Genomic DNA, 16,851 nt, shown 5'->3' on the forward strand with positions numbered 1-16,851 from the left:
TTATTGGGAGATTGACAACCTCTCAATCTAGGATTCAAGTACTTCTATTATTCTTGCTTTATTATTGGAATCATTAGTAGGTATAATCTCTTAATCCCTTTTTAATTATTGCTAATTACTTTCATTTATTCATCATGTTTCATTATGTTAGTATGATTGACAACCTTTCTAGCATGATTAATATGATAATGAGTGAGTAGTCTCTTAGCTAGGGTTTAATGGGTGATTAGGGGAAACCAACATGGGGAATGATTCATGCTTAAATCAATATGCTTTCATATCTTATTTGCTTGCTTGTTTTGATCTTAATACATGCACATGTTATATTTGATGAAATGCTAAGCCTATGAATCCTTGCATTTACTATCATCTTCTATCCTTTCAACTTGACTTGTAAGACATAACCCAACTCGAGTCTTGTTAGACCATGCATGTGTTGAGTAGGAAAGATTAAGTCGACTTGTAGGTGTTGTACAATCTAATCGATTCGGCTCCGGGACCCAAACTTTCCTAGGATTGTAAGATATAACCCAACTCAATCCATCACAACAATAATTGCTTGCTTATAATTTGAGAACATGTTTGTATGATCATATCCCATGAATCCCCTATGAACCCATGACACCCTAGTGCTTTTAATCAATTGTTTACACCCCTTATTTTATTCATCTTGCTAGTTTATTTTCATTGCTATTTTAGTTTAGTAACCTTCTACATCAACCCAATTTGTGACACCCCTAGACACTACTAGTTACAATAGAATTCTCATTTCAATACCCGTCCCTTGGGATCCGACCTTTACTTGCCTCTTTACTAATTGTAGAGTTGTTTGTGAAGTATAAATTGTGTTTTGTATCGACCATTGACCAACGACCACATATGCTTAATTGTGAACACGAAATGGCCTCGATCAAAAATGGCGCCGTTGCCGGGGACGGTGTTTAATTGATTTAAGATTTCTTTTATTGTTTTTAGTTGTGTCTTTTTCACCTTGGGGAAGTAAAACTCCTCAAGGTTTGTTCTAATTGTTTTCGAGTTGTTTGATATTTTGCATGTCTAGAAGGTTACAAAGAGATTTGTTACCTTTTGACCGTGAAATCGAAAGAACCTTGACGAATAATAGGAGACTTGTTAGGAGGAATTTGGGAGGTGTTGGTGAAGTTGTTCAACCCACTAGTGAGTTTGTCAATCCTTTCGCAATAGAAGGAGAAGAGAGCCCATTAAACAATACCACACAAAATCCACCTACAATGCCTAAATTCTCGTCACACTCTATACCCACCGAGGAGGATCTACCAAATGGTACTCCTACCCCGCAACATCTTACCGGAAACTTTATTGCCAAGTCCGCCTTCATCCAACTAGTTGAGAGGAGCCAATTCGGGGGAATGCCTAGTGAGGACCCTCATTCTCATATGGAAACCTTTTGTGATTATTGTGAAGCTATCTCTCAAACGGGCGTGACTCAAGACCAAATAAGATGGGTCTTATTTCCTTTTTCGTTAATCGGCACCGCAAAGCAATGGTTGAAGGGCCTTGATAAGGCCACCATTGGAATAGATTCTTGGAAGAAGCTAGCTCTAGCTTTCTACAAAAAATTCTACCCACCGGAGAAGACTAACATGCTAAGAGCTCAAATTACGGGTTTTAAGCAAAGGGATGAAGAATCTTTGTATGAAGCTTGGGAGCGGTTCAAAGGTATTTGTCGCTCATGTCCTCACCATGGACTTAGCGAATGGTTTTTAGTGCAACAATTTTGGAATGGTTTATATGAAGATTCAAGGAACATTCTCAATATGGGATCAAATGGAATGTTCACCGAAGTTGATGACAATCAAACATGGAACAAGATTGAGGAAATGGCGGTCCATAATTCACAATATAGTAGACCTCGCAAGGCTACTAGAGGAGGAAAGTATGAAGTGGACTCCGTTACTCAATTGGGTGCTCAACTTAGTGCTCACATTGACACAATCAACTTGAAGTTTGAACAAGCTATGGCTAGACTTAAGGAAAACTCAAAATCATCAAAGCATCATGTCAATGCCATGACGGCATCCTCATCAATCCCAAGTGGGATATGTGAGAATTGTGGAACCTTGGGTCATGACTCAAGTGAGTGTAGGGGAACAACCGAACAAGTTAATGCTTTCCAAGCTTACAAAAGTGGTACCCCTTATTCAAATTTTTACAATGAAAACACCAAGTTCCATCCAAATCTCTCATACAAAAGCCAAAATGTTCAAAACCCTCAAACAACATACACTCCACCACCCATGAGAAATCAAAATCAAAGACCCTTTTACAATCAAAACCAAGGCTACCAAAATCAAAATCCATACAATCACCACAATGACCAAGGTTTTGATGTCCAAAAAGTGGTCCTCCAAATGCAAAAGAATCAACAAGAATTTTTCACTCAAATGCAAAAAGATAGCCAAGCAAAAGACACCACCATCAACAACATTCTAGCTCACACCAAGATGTTGGAAACACAATTGACCCAACTAGAATCTTCAAGCTCACAAAGACAAAAGGGGCAATTACCACCTCAAAGTAATCCCCCTAGACATGAAACGGTTAGTGCCATTCACTTGAGAAGTGGTACAAGATATGAGGCACCGAAGGAGCAAGTTGAGGATGAAGTTGTGAAAGCTAGTGAAAAGGAAGAAATTGTGCAAAGTCCCAAAGAAGGGGAATCATCAAAAGAAGAAAGTTCAAAGAAAAATGAAGACAAGGCCAAAGAAAAGGAGCCCATTGTGATTAGACTTCCTTTTCCAAGTCGTCAAGCCAAGCCCAAATTTGATGACCAACTTGGAAAGTTCATGGAAATTGTGAAGAACTTAGACGTCTCAATTCCTTTCACGGAATTAATCAATCACGTACCGGCCTATGCAAAGTACATGAAAGATATCCTCACAAAGAAGAAGTCGATCCGGAAACTTGAGACTATCGCCTTCACTAAGGTGAGTAGTGCAATACTTCAAGGGAGTTCACCTCCAAAGTTAAAGGATCCGGGAAGCTTCTCAATACCGTGTACCATTGGCGACACAACGATCAACAAAGCCTTATGTGATCTAGGGGCTAGTGCGAGTGTCATGCCGTACTCGGTGAGTAAAAGGTTGGGAATGGGAGAGCTTAAATGCACCAATATCACTCTTCAAATGGCCGATAGATCGACGAAGACACCATTAGGGATATGGGAAGATGTCCCCGTGCGAATTGGGAAGTTTTTCATCCCGGTGGACTTTGTCATTGTTGATATAGAGGAAGATTCCAACATTCCAATCATCTTAGGAAGACCTTTCCTACACACCGCGGGTGCGGTGATTGATGTGAAACATGGAGAGCTCACTCTAGAAGTGGGAGATGAAAGCATAACTTTTAATCTTGACAAGACCATGAGAGCTCCTCGTTTGCAGGAGCCATGTTTCATGATTGATCATTATAGCCGGAAAGATGAAAGGAAGAAATCGGAACTCCAATGGAAGAAGAAAATTGAAGATGCTCCATTCAAAGAGCAAGTGAATCGTGACAAGGAGAGCTTGCAAAGCTCATCAAAATCAACCAAGGAAGAAGATGATGGCCTCATTGGCCAAGAGAAGAAATTGGGAGAGTTGTCTCTATCTAAGCAAGAGATTTTCAATGATCAACTCAATGAAGTTTGTGGTCTTTGGGACGACGAATTTGAAGGGATCTTTAATCCCTATATTGGGCATGCCATCGATCATGATCAACAACAAGGGCCACGGTCTATTGAGGACCTCTACCATAACAATGAACAAGCTTTTGATTACTTCTTCAAGGTGTTGAGCAACATCAACAACACCTTGAACATGCCCCCTTGACATCTCATCAAGAATGAGAGTTTGGTGGAGTCCTCCCTAAACCACCACTTGTAAATATTTCTAACTCCCTAACTTACATTTAATTTTTTGTATTGCATTTTTGTCATTTTTGGATTTTATTTACTTTGATCAAAATAATTGTCATGAAAAGAGAGAAGTAAGGGAGGGATTAACAATTTTAATTGATGTGTAGTGCTTTACCTTAGTGTGGGGATGGCAATTGCCTAGGCTATTCATGCCTTAGTAGTGCCCCCACAATGAAGAACACAAGATTTGAGAGAAAGAAAGAAAGAATGATAAGGGAATGCGTTTGTGCACGGATGGAATCAATCCGTGTACACAAGGACCAATCCGAGCGGATTCCGAGAATCCGCCCGTCGAAGAAGATCCGAGCGTCCTGGCTGAGAAGACGCCGTCTTGGGCCGAGCTGAAATTGCAAAATTCTTGATGTCAAAGAATCCGAGCGGATTTACGGAAAGACGCCCGTCTCACGAGAATCCGTCCGTCTTGTGAACAATCCGCCCGTCTTGCGGTGAAGAAAAACAAAGAAAAATCTCTGGACTAGAATCCGTCCGTCCTGCTCAAAATCCGCCCGTCCCATCACAGAAGAATCCGAGCGGATTCCCCAGAATCCGCCCGTCTCTAGGCGGGATTTTGAAAATTTTGAAGCTGTAGAATCCGCACGGATTGCGCCCAAATCCGCACGGATTGTCCCTGCGTCTTGAAAAATCTCGACTTCTTTATAACCCATCCCACCTTCATTCATTCATTCATTCATTCATTCATAAACACTACCCACAACATCAAAACCCTCATCCTCTCCATCTCAAAAACAAAAACCCTCAACAAAATCCACCAAAATCAAATCAAACCATCTTTCAAACAACAAATCAATCACTCCATCTTCAACAACAATCAAAACCAAGCACAAAATCTTCACCTTTGAGTCGATTTTTGTTCTCATAAAGGCAAAGCCTTTCACCTTCAAAATCGATTTGGGCATTCTACAAATTGAAGATTTTTGATTCTTTTCTTGGTTAGTTCATCAAATGGCAAGAACAAAGGGAGCCACAAAGGCAACAAAGGCACCAAAAGCAAAGGCCCTCTCTCAAAGGCAAAAAGCTCTACAAGCAAAGAAAGCTTTGGCAATGGTGGTATCAACACCAAACTTGGAAGTGCAACAACAACAATAACAAATTTCTATGGAAGCATCACCTTCTACTCCGGTAATCGATCAACTCTTGCATTTTCCGGAGGTAACTTTCATTTCCGATACCCATAGAAATACATTTGTCAAGTTTGCTATGAAACAAATTCAATCCACCAAATTCATATGTAAAGATGCTTTGGAGAAATTGGGTGTTCTTGAACAAACAAAAGCCTTTTTCAATGCCATGGGTTTGAAGAAATTGTTTGAAATGAAGGAAGTAACATACCCCTCCCTTGTCTTGGAATTCTTAAGTTCTTTAAAAGTGACAAAAGTTGAGAATAGGGAAAATATTGAGTTTCGTCTAGCTAACACTAGTAGACGCATTACCTTTCCGGAATTGGGTGAAATTTTGGGTCTTAGCGATGAACATAAATATTATAAGCAATATGGGAAGTATGACCCCGAGCCTCTTTGGGAGGCAATCTCCGGAAAGAAATTTGAAGATTTTCATGCTTGTCGTGCTCTTTTGGTCCATCATCCGGGCATAAGAGTATGGCACAAAGTTGTGGGAAATACCATAATTGCTAGGAAAGACACCAATCATTTCACGGGACTCGATTTTATTCTCCTTGAATCAACTTTGAATATTGGAAGAATTCACACCAAGCCTTACAACTCTTTGAGGCTATTGGTTGATAGATGGCTCCATGTAGATAGTGGGAAGAAGGGTACAACCGTTATTGTTAATGGCGGCCTTGTCACGGTCCTAGCCAAGCACTTTGATCCTAATTTCAATAAGGATAACAAGTACAAGGCAAAGGAACGTGGCCATCTTATTGATATGTCCATCATGATTAACAAGTTTAAGTGGGTTGCTCACAATCCCCTTGACACCAAGTATGGGTGGCTTACTAGTGAGGCTCGATCATTCACTTTACCCGCAAAGATTTGCCGTCTTAGTGTCCACCGGACCAACTATTTACTTCCCCTATCCGAAGAAGCCGAGTACATCATTCAACAACAAAAGGGTGATCATGAAACTCCCTCCTCTTCCATTGTTATACCGCCTTACCCCTTTGTGTATGAAGAGTTCAAACCGCAAGGAGTTGAAATTGGGAAAGACTATGTCACTCTTCTTATGCAAGCCATGCACAAGCAAGCTTATGAAGATCGGAAGAATGCATTTTTGGCTCAATATCCTCCCCTCTTACATCTAGCTAGGCAAGGACTCCTTGATCCATCTTGTCCTTTGCCTAGTTAGGCGGATAAAGAAGCCTTGTTTCCGGGTGCATCTAGGGACGTGGTGGAAGACAATGAGGTTGTTGGAAATGGTGAAGAAATTGATGATAATATTGAGGAAGAAGCAAGTGGAGATGAAGAAAGAGATGGTGAAGATGGTGAAGATAATGATGAGCAAGATAATGAAGAAAGTGATGAAGAAAGTGCCAAGGAAAGTGGCAATGTGACCACTTCTCATGAGGGAAGTGGTGATGATGATAGCATGATGGAAGACTAGCCTTGGAGACTCCTACACTCCCATGGTTTGTCTATATCTCTTTGTATTTTATTTCATTTTGATCATTGATGGTTTAGTCCTAGCAACATCAAAGGACTCACACCTCGGTTCCATTGAGGTGTTCTTACTTTATTGTTCCCATTTTTGAAAATCCAAAATGACAATCTAGTTTCATGCATAGCATAGTGTGTGCATGAACTATACCCATGCTTTGACATTAGCAATAGTGTCTTATTTGGTTTGGGGAAGTTAATGCATACACAACGGGAGGTAATCTAAATTATCCTCTCCGTCATAACAAAAACCATGCATCATGTAGTATAGCTTAGTGTAGAATTGCATTTAGTATAGAAATCATGCATCATTTTTGCATAATTTCCATCATTTTGGCCATTGAGGACAATGCCCATATTAGTGTGGGGATGGGAATTCTAACACTTAACTTTTATTCAAAAACCATAAAAATTGAAAAATTTCAAAAAAATCATAAAAATTCGAAAAATTGAAAAACCAAAAACAAGTTCATTTCCTTTGTATATATTGTCTTGTATATATTGTGTTTGTTTATCCTTGTTCACTTTGATTGACTACGCCACATCCGAGACATGAGGATATTGAAGACCGCATGGTATGATCTTTCCAATCTCCTCTTTCCTCTTTATGTTAATGACCATGTGGCTTTATTTTGATTGATGCGGTAAAAACAATGTGAACTTAGGACTTGCATTTAGTTTATATGTCATATTAGTTGGTAGAATCATTTGCATTAGGATGTTTATATGTTAGTTGCATCATGGCATGTAGTTTGCATGTTAGAAAAATTTTGCGAAACCGTCTATTTGGGAAGCTTGACAAGTGTATATAGGCCCTAGTAGATGCTTTTTATTCTTAAGACTTTGCTTGTTAGAATACTTGTAAAACACCCTAGGATGTGTCATGCTAGTATCCTTTGACCCATGGTTTAAGGCCTAGTCAAGAGTACCTTGTGGTGTGATAACTCCTTGGCTACCGTTTATTCCAAGGTGACCCTTGAAACCATGCATACTTCTATCATTCATCCATGTTCTACCACACATTTTTGTCATCAAAGGGAATGGGCACAAAAAGAAATCAATTTGAGTTCAATGAAATGAAAAGTGAAAGAAAGTTTGCAAAAATGCATCAAATGAAAAGAGGAGCAAAAATAGAACTCCTAAACTTCAAATACAAGGCACCCTCGTTACTAATTGGGGTGACTTTGAAAATGTTCAAAAGAAAATGCAAAAAGATGAAAGTTGTCAAGTGTTGAAAAGCCAAAAATCAAAAAGAAATGGCAAAGAAAGTGTTCTCAAATGTCAAATGCCACAAGAAATTGGAGGGAAAAACAAAAACAAAAGCAAACTCCCAAAATGAAACTCAAATATCTATTGATCCCTTTATCCATCGTATCCATTTTTGTGCATGGTAGAGAGGGGACGACCCTTCTTCTTGTCTAGGCAAGAAGGGGAATTCCGCGATCCTCCAGTGTTTCTAACACCATAGGGAGTCTACTCTTGACAAAAGCATTTAACGATTGAGGACAAAGGTACCCTAGCTTGACACCTTTTGGAGGTGATTTATTGGTATCCTTCTAGGCTTAGTAGTTTGAACAAATTGCATCTATGAAGGATTGTGTACCCTTGAATTGCTTCCCTTGTAGATAATTTCCGCCACTTAGATGAGGAAAGTGGCTATTCTTTTTGTAGATGCATCCATTATGTGATTTTTGTGTGCTTAATGTTTGGATGTGTCGCCATTTTGGCAAGACCCACCTTGCCTTGCAAGAAGGCATCCTACCTCATGGTTGTCTTGTTGTGAGTTGAAGGGGCGGAGTGAGACCCGCTAATTGTCTCATATCGGCTATTATTATTAGGTTAGGTTAGTATTGGTCCTAGTCTTTGTCACCTCTTTACTCGGGACGAGCAAAGGTTCGGTTTGGGGATATTTGATGTGACCATAATTGGCGCATATTTAGCCCCCGAATTACCATTGTTTCCATGCTTTTTAGTGCCTATTTGGGTCATTTCTTATCTTTAGTTCTTTGTTTTGCATATTCTTTGAGATTTTGATCCCTTGGTAGGAAAGGAGTAAGAATCTTGCATTTTCATGGCAAAACGAGGCTAAATTGATCGTATTCAATGACCAAGCATCAAGGAGAGACAAGACTAGAAGGCCTTTGTACATAGCATAGTAGAAGAGCAATGTTGAGAAAAGGATCCTTGAGTCCCCAAGGAAATCCCCAAGGAATTCATGAAGAAAAGGGAAGAAAAGAAGAAGAATTGACGCTGCCAGACAATCCGAACGGATTTTACACAATCCGCCCGTCCGTCCAGCCCAATCCGAGCGTCCCTCAAAGGAATCCGCTCGGATTCCCCCTCGCCAATCCGAGCGTCTTGCCCAAGAATCCGCTCGGATTCTCCAGCCCAGATCCGGCCGTCCCGACTCCCATCCGCACGGATTTGACAAAGACGTTTTCATTCTTCAAAGCTACGATTAGAGAAGCCCTTCTCTCAGAAAATACCGGAGTCTCCTTGCTCAACTTAAAAAGTGTAATTACTAGTTTAGCCCTTAGTTAACCCTAATGCATCCTCCCTAATTTTCACTATAAATACCCCATTAGTCTAATTAGAGGAGCATGTTCTTCTTATCAATAATTAGTGTAGTTAATATCAATCAAATCTCTCTTTAATATTGTAATCAAGTATTAATCAAGTTTTAATCCAAGTTTTAGTTCTTTAATCTCTCTCTTGTTCTTCCTTTATTTTGGGTAATTGAAGATTATTTGGGTTATTATTGGGAGATTGACAACCTCTCAATCTAGGATTCAAGTACTTCTATTATTCTTGCTTTATTATTGGAATCATTAGTAGGTATAATCTCTTAATCCCTTTTTAATTATTGCTAATTACTTTCATTTATTCATCATGTTTCATTATGTTAGTATGATTGACAACCTTTCTAGCATGATTAATATGATAATGAGTGAGTAGTCTCTTAGCTAGGGTTTAATGGGTGATTAGGGGAAACCAACATGGGGAATGATTCATGCTTAAATCAATATGCTTTCATATCTTATTTGCTTGCTTGTTTTGATCTTAATACATGCACATGTTATATTTGATGAAATGCTAAGCCTATGAATCCTTGCATTTACTATCATCTTCTATCCTTTCAACTTGACTTGTAAGACATAACCCAACTCGAGTCTTGTTAGACCATGCATGTGTTGAGTAGGAAAGATTAAGTCGACTTGTAGGTGTTGTACAATCTAATCGATTCGGCTCCGGGACCCAAACTTTCCTAGGATTGTAAGATATAACCCAACTCAATCCATCACAACAATAATTGCTTGCTTATAATTTGAGAACATGTTTGTATGATCATATCCCATGAATCCCCTATGAACCCATGACACCCTAGTGCTTTTAATCAATTGTTTACACCCCTTATTTTATTCATCTTGCTAGTTTATTTTCATTGCTATTTTAGTTTAGTAACCTTCTACATCAACCCAATTTGTGACACCCCTAGACACTACTAGTTACAATAGAATTCTCATTTCAATACCCGTCCCTTGGGATCCGACCTTTACTTGCCTCTTTACTAATTGTAGAGTTGTTTGTGAAGTATAAATTGTGTTTTGTATCGACCATTGACCAACGACCACATATGCTTAATTGTGAACACGAAATGGCCTCGATCAGCGATGCATGCAAACATATATAGAAAATGCAAAGCATAAATATAAGGGTTATTTAACATGAATAATCTAACCTATGTCCCTCCTTCTCATTTTAATCCATCCTATACTTTAACCCATATTAATCTGAACTATGCATTCATTTTTCTCATAATAGACCAGCCTTATTGTTTACTTGTTGTAACCGGTAAATGTTAATTTTTAGTAGGTTACCTTCCTTATTTATCTAGGCCTTCATCTTCCTCCTTCACTATCTTCTTCCTTCTTCTTGCTACAAATTACCATTTTTTTGGGATTTCAATTACCTAAACTTAAAAGAGTGAAAATATAACATAAGCAGGGAAATCGCAAGACTAAAGACAAACTGTATAACCCGACGTGGAGGAATGAGAGGCGTCAGATTAGAGCAAACCCAGAAATAGAAGTAGCAAGGAGATAAATTAATATTGATTGATCTAACAAGAATACTATCATAAATATAAGAAGCAAGGAAACAACCATAATCATCTGGACAAATTAGATGATGCTCTCAATTAATTTGCGATGTCTTTAAATTAATTGTGTTTCTAAAGCTTTTAAATGGGTTTGCTCTTAATTGGTTGGGTTTGCTCTTTTCGCCTCGCATCTCGCGTAGAATCGCAACAACCATCACCACGACTCCGCACTCATCTACCATCACCACCGTTGCACCGTCCTCGATTCAATAGCTGCTCTTATCTACTCATAACAGCCAAAATCAACTAAGTTGAGGAAGAAACGAATCAAAGCAGAATTAGTAATCGCCACCGCCGCCGCCATTGATGTGGACTTCAAAATTTGGGATTTTGAATTTGTTAAAGTTGATCAACATGGGATAGATTAGAATGATAAGATGTTAAAATAGGGGAAGGGTGTGTGAAAGTTTGTCACTGACCAGAGGGTGTAGGGTAGGTCGTCAGTGACTGACGACTATGCATTATTATGGAGAAGATCAAGGGAGGCGATGGTTGTGGCTGGTAGTGGAGTGGTTGGTCTGTGAAGGGGGAGGAGGAAGAGCTGGGTTTGTTACAGGGTTGGATGAGAGAGGGTGGGTCATTAAAATATAAGAAAAATGAGTGAAAAATTACAAAAGTAAAAGGGGTAACCTATTCAAGAGGTTGCCCTTCCAAAATTGCAAAATGAGAAACATGAGTGTATAGATAAGATTAATATGGGTTAAAGTATAGGAGGGATTAATATGGGAAGGAAGGACATAGATTGGATTATTCTCATTAAATAACCCTAAATATAAAGTCCTAGTATGGCCTTCCTAAAATAGTAAATCTAATAAACTATTACAAATTCGGAAACCAACTCCTTTGATCCCTTGAATTTCGATCTTGGCACGCACTTCAAGGCAACACCGTCTTCATGGAAACTCCGGGAAATTACAAAGTAATAAATAAAATTACATAATTTCCTATTATACATTTGTAATTAAAATTTAAATCTATTAAATTACAAGACGGTGATACGAGATCACAATAATTACAACCGAATCGGTATTCCCATACATTCCGGGTAATACCAATTAAAAACTAAGGCCATACTAAGTAAAATTACATAATTCAAAAATTATATAAACCAAAATTATGACAATGATAAATAAAATGCAGCATTATAATATGTATGAACATGCTTAATTTTATGCCAAATCGCCTTTTAAAGAGCCAATATCGTATATTTATCGGTTTTTACGGATTTGCGTGATTTAACCTTTTAAAATCACAAAATGTAACATAAACTCATATTTATGTTCAAGTTAATTATCCTAACATCTTAGGACTCAAAATTTAGTCTTCACACATATTTTGACAATAATTCAACTTGTATATCTAATATTGTTCATTTATGGACTTAAAATACAATATTATACTATAAACTCCAAATTAAATTATAAAAATTTCAAATAATTTCAAATTTTGAAATTTAAACTCATGAACATTCTGGAAAAATACCATGACACTCATAATGTTCAAAACTTAGGTTAAAAATTTCGAAAAAATTATCGAGAAAAACAATGTTGCGGTTTATCGGTTTTAACAAATATGACCATAAAAATATAAGAAAATTTATTTTCATCAACTTTTCACTTTTAGATCTGAAATATATGATAAAATAAAATATGTGACATTTTTCTTTAGTCATGAAGTATGTTTTAGCATTATAACTAATTATAGTCACTATTTATGTGATTTTTCATCAAAAATTCATAAATCATGCAAAAAGACTTCACTATAGCCAAAAATTTTACACACATCTTATAAAATTTCATGTGACAACATACTAAAAAAAATCATGATTAAATTCGAAATATAACTCATATTAACCTATTTAACCTTTTAAATTCGATTTTAACATATAAAATTCAAATTTCGAGCAAAATAATTCATCTTGACATGAACATTTACAGGCCATCAGTATGTATTATATGTGAAAACATATCCAAAAACCACTGGAAAATTCGAAGTTTAGCTATTTTTCGTCCAAAAATGACATTTTCCTCATAAAAATCACATTTTAATGCCAATAATATATAAAATGAACAATAAAATCCATAAATAAACCAAAATGTCCTAAAAATCACTTAGGACCAGAAACTTTTAACATGCAAAGTTATTTTTAGGTTTATCTTCATAAATCCAAATTAATTAGTTTTGTATGTTAATCTTATAACTCGGAAAAACCATAAACCGATTTGCATGCAAACAACCTATTGCTCTGATACCACTTGTTGGAAATCATATTTTAAATATCACATATTTTAGTTTAAAGTTTTAGTCATAAAACTTAAGGATCTTATGCATGCAAAACAAATACAAGAGTGAAGAAAAATCGGTTCCTTACAATTGTATTTTCGGCTATATGGGCACAAGTAAGGTCTCCTACCTTCACTTAATCTTGAGCTATGATGAGTATTAGGATGATCCTCCAAAGACCTCAAGTATATAAGCCACTCCTCTTGATTGCACCTAAGATTATCCCTTATCTCCACTAAATAATATTTGCTAGATATTTGTTTAGTAGTTTACCTTAAAATTGATTACTAATACTCATATATTACACTAATAATATTAGTAATCTCATTTGAACAATTTGGATCATGATTTCTCTAATTTTGGAGAAAGATGAAAGAGTAGAGAGAAAAATGCATGTAAAATGAATGAACATGCATGAGTTGAATGAGTAGAGAACAAAAGTTCTCTAATGTGTATAGGGGGCACGGTTATGGGAGGTGGAAGACCAATATATGGTCCTTACCTTTTTACTTTTGTTCTTATCTAAACCTTAGGCATGTAAAGCTAGGTAAGTAGTGTCATGATGGTGTTATTTTAGCTTATTAAAATAAACTACCACCATCCACTAAACCCTCTTTATTTCGGTCCATATTCATAAAATGGACTACCATTTTATTTTGTCAATTTGTCATTTGTCACACAATATGTCACATGTAGTATGTTACATGTTATTAATTAATTTTAATGCATATTTATCACATAAATATCATTTTATAAATTAATTAAATTACATTCAACAAATTGACTAGTGATACTTGATCACATAAATAAAATGGGTCATGTAATTATAATTCACAACATCTTGTAATTATAATTAACCATTCATTCTTATCTCTATCGTTTCTCAAACAATAAGCAATTTTAGTAATAAAGCATTTTTATTACTAAAATAAATCTTATTTAATCCCATTACAATAAGATATCAATATTCTCTTTCACTAATTGAATTGTTCAATTTTAAGGAATTGATCAACTTGTATCGTCATACAATTAATCAACTTTACAGATTAGGGCATCATCCTTTAGGTGTGACCTTAAGGGATCAACTGACCACCACCGTCCCACGACAGTAATCTCAAACTCTAGCAAGCCAATCGTTACCGATTAATGTTGATCAGTTGACTATGTAATGAATCATCCCTTACGTATTCTTAAAAATGAGATTTAAACATGTGATCATCATGATCGACAATTGTGATCGCATTATTGTCGGGGACACTCCAACAATCTCCCACTCCAACATGTGATCATCATGATCGACAGTTGAGATCATATAAGTCCCCCTCCTAAGTGTGAGTCCATAAATCCTCCTTAGAGCCCTTGGATGGGGAAGATGGAAGGCTGAGATTTACACAAGAAAAAAGGAATTAAAGCTAATTAAACTCACTCTCTCACTACCCACACTAATTAATCCTAATTAACCACTAATTCAATATATATACTTTTTTCCTCCCACAAATTTATCTCTCATCCACACAATTTCATTCTCCCCCTCTCTCTCTCTCTCTCAAAACCTCTCACTCTCAAAAACCCTAAAATTCAATAACCAAAAAAATAAAAAAATTACCCCCTCCCTTCCCCAATCCCACCGGCCACCACCACCTACCCCACGACCACCACCACCTACCCCCACACCATCACCACAACCCCACCACGACACCCTTCCCCACCCGGATCTGTTGCCGCCTTCTGACCGCCTCCCTCAACCAGCCCTCCACCATCACCGTCCACCTACCACTGCCGCAGCCCCCACCGACACCTCTTCTTCAGATCTGCCTCACCACCACCTAGACCTGGCAAACAGATCGGGTCGTGTCGAGTTCGTGTTTGTGTCACATGTAAACGGGTCACAAACCCTTCAACCCAAATCCGACCCAATTAAATTTCGTGTCGTGTTCGTGTCGACCCACTTACCTAAATGGGTCATCAAGCCTCAACCCTAACCCGTTAATTTCGTGTCGGGTTCGTGTCGTGTTTTCATGTTTTGTCTATATTTGGAAAGTGTAAGTATATTTATGCGATGGAAAATCAAGAAAATTTATGATTAATTTAGTAAATAGGTCATTCGTGTCGGGTTCGTGTTTAGAGAGCTCAACCCAAACCCGACCCAATTAAATCTCGTGTCGTGTTCGTGTCGACCCACTTACATAAATGGGTCATTAAGGCTCAACCCAAACCCATCAACTTCGTGTCGGGTTCGTGTCGTGTTTTCGTGTCGTGTCATTGTTTGCCGCCTCTACTGGCACCACCTCCTCTCCTCCCTGTCACACCACCACCACCGACCATCACAACCACAACCTCCTCTCCTCCCCTGCCTCACCACCCATCCACCGACCTCACTACCCACTACCACCCACACCCACCACCACTCCTCCGATGGCCACAACTGCCCGTATACACTGCCGCATGCCACCACCGACGACAACACACCCCTCACGCACCTTACCACCCCGCCTGTCACCACAACAACACCCACAAGATCTACACTTTCTTTTTCTTTTTTCTTTAGCAAATTTTGATATGTGGGTGTTTTTTTTTCTTTTTCTTCTCTCCCCTGTTTCGTAATTGTTAATCCTTTTTTTTTTCCCATATTTCGTTTATGATTTTTTTTTATTATATTGTTTTGTTTTGTTATTTTTTTTATTTTTTCTCCTGCGATTTTCACCTTTTTTCTCTTTTTGGCTTGTTTCTTATTTTGTTTTGTTGGTGTTATTGAATGTCGTTGGTGACTCGATTTTTTGAGATCTCGTTTCACCTTTTTTTCTTTTGTGTATTTTTGTTTTATTTTGTTTCAGATTTTGTTTTTTGAATTTGGGAATTATTGTGGTTGTTGGTGTTTTTGGTGTAACACCCCCATACTCCAAGTGCCTTACCAGGACCACTCAGGTATGAAGACATTACCATCTCGGTTACCCGAGGCAATGATAATCAAACAACAATAAAGAAACAACGTTTATTATAAATAATTTAGCGAATAGTTACAATCCTCAAAACCAAACCAAAAGTACGATACATGATCTCAAACTGACTGTTCTAACTGAAATGTAAATAAACTAAAGGCTACAGCGGAAGACTCCTATCATCATGTCGTGGCATCCCAGCTATCCCAGTACTCATCTCAATACCTGCTCAATATCTGCTCACCATCCCCGAATGGATCACCGTAGGTTTACAAAACAACACCGGGGTCAGTACTAATCACACAATCAATATAAACAACAATGATAAGATAAACAGACACTGACTTAATCGTCACACACACACACACAACCAACCAAGTCCCATCATCTCTATCTTGATCGTCCTTTGGACCCCGCGATGGGGGACCGCAGCCGTACCCACCAAATCCCCGCTCCACATAATGAGCGATAACCATGTCCATTAATGTGCACATCCCTTCTGTGGCGGGTTCCACAGAAGGCGAAACTAGGGCGTGAAGTCACTCCCGCAAGTGACCCCACTCAGCCGAGGCCACGCCTCGTGAACCATAGACAACGATCACAATCACAATCACAATCACAATCACAATACAATTACTATATCAAACAACCAATCACAACACATCAACAATCATCCCATTATGGGACTAATACTGAGTAGGAAATCCTACCTGGTATGCACACAATCAGACGGTCTCTACTGCTGAGTCAAAAAGCCTCTTCTATGAACCCTCCTCCTATCATACAACACATAGAGGCTACCAATCACATACTACACATAAAAACCCCCAATCTCTAAATTAGGGTTTAACCAAATCAAAGGAAATACAATAAAAAGGGTACGTAGATCTTACCCTCGACGCA

The 16,851-nt window shown here is 38.0% G+C and overlaps 1 long non-coding RNA gene and 1 other non-coding gene across 2 annotated transcripts; both read right to left on the bottom strand.

Moving 5' to 3' along the window:
* Positions 1–1,622: 1,622 nt before the first annotated feature.
* Positions 1,623–1,729, bottom strand: LOC141658008 (small nucleolar RNA R71). The gene has a single exon (XR_012548919.1). It is a non-coding gene; the product is annotated as a small nucleolar RNA R71 (small nucleolar RNA).
* Positions 1,730–15,987: 14,258 nt separating this feature from the next.
* LOC141656134 (uncharacterized) lies at positions 15,988–16,803 on the bottom strand. The gene is made up of 2 exons (XR_012548372.1): positions 16,659–16,803; positions 15,988–16,184 (listed from the first exon to the last, which is right to left on the bottom strand). It is a non-coding gene; the product is annotated as an uncharacterized LOC141656134 (long non-coding RNA).
* Between the last annotated feature and the right edge of the window lie 48 nt (positions 16,804–16,851).

This window comes from Silene latifolia, chromosome 5 (assembly GCF_048544455.1).
Source record: "Silene latifolia isolate original U9 population chromosome 5, ASM4854445v1, whole genome shotgun sequence".
NCBI lineage: Eukaryota > Viridiplantae > Streptophyta > Magnoliopsida > Caryophyllales > Caryophyllaceae > Silene > Silene latifolia.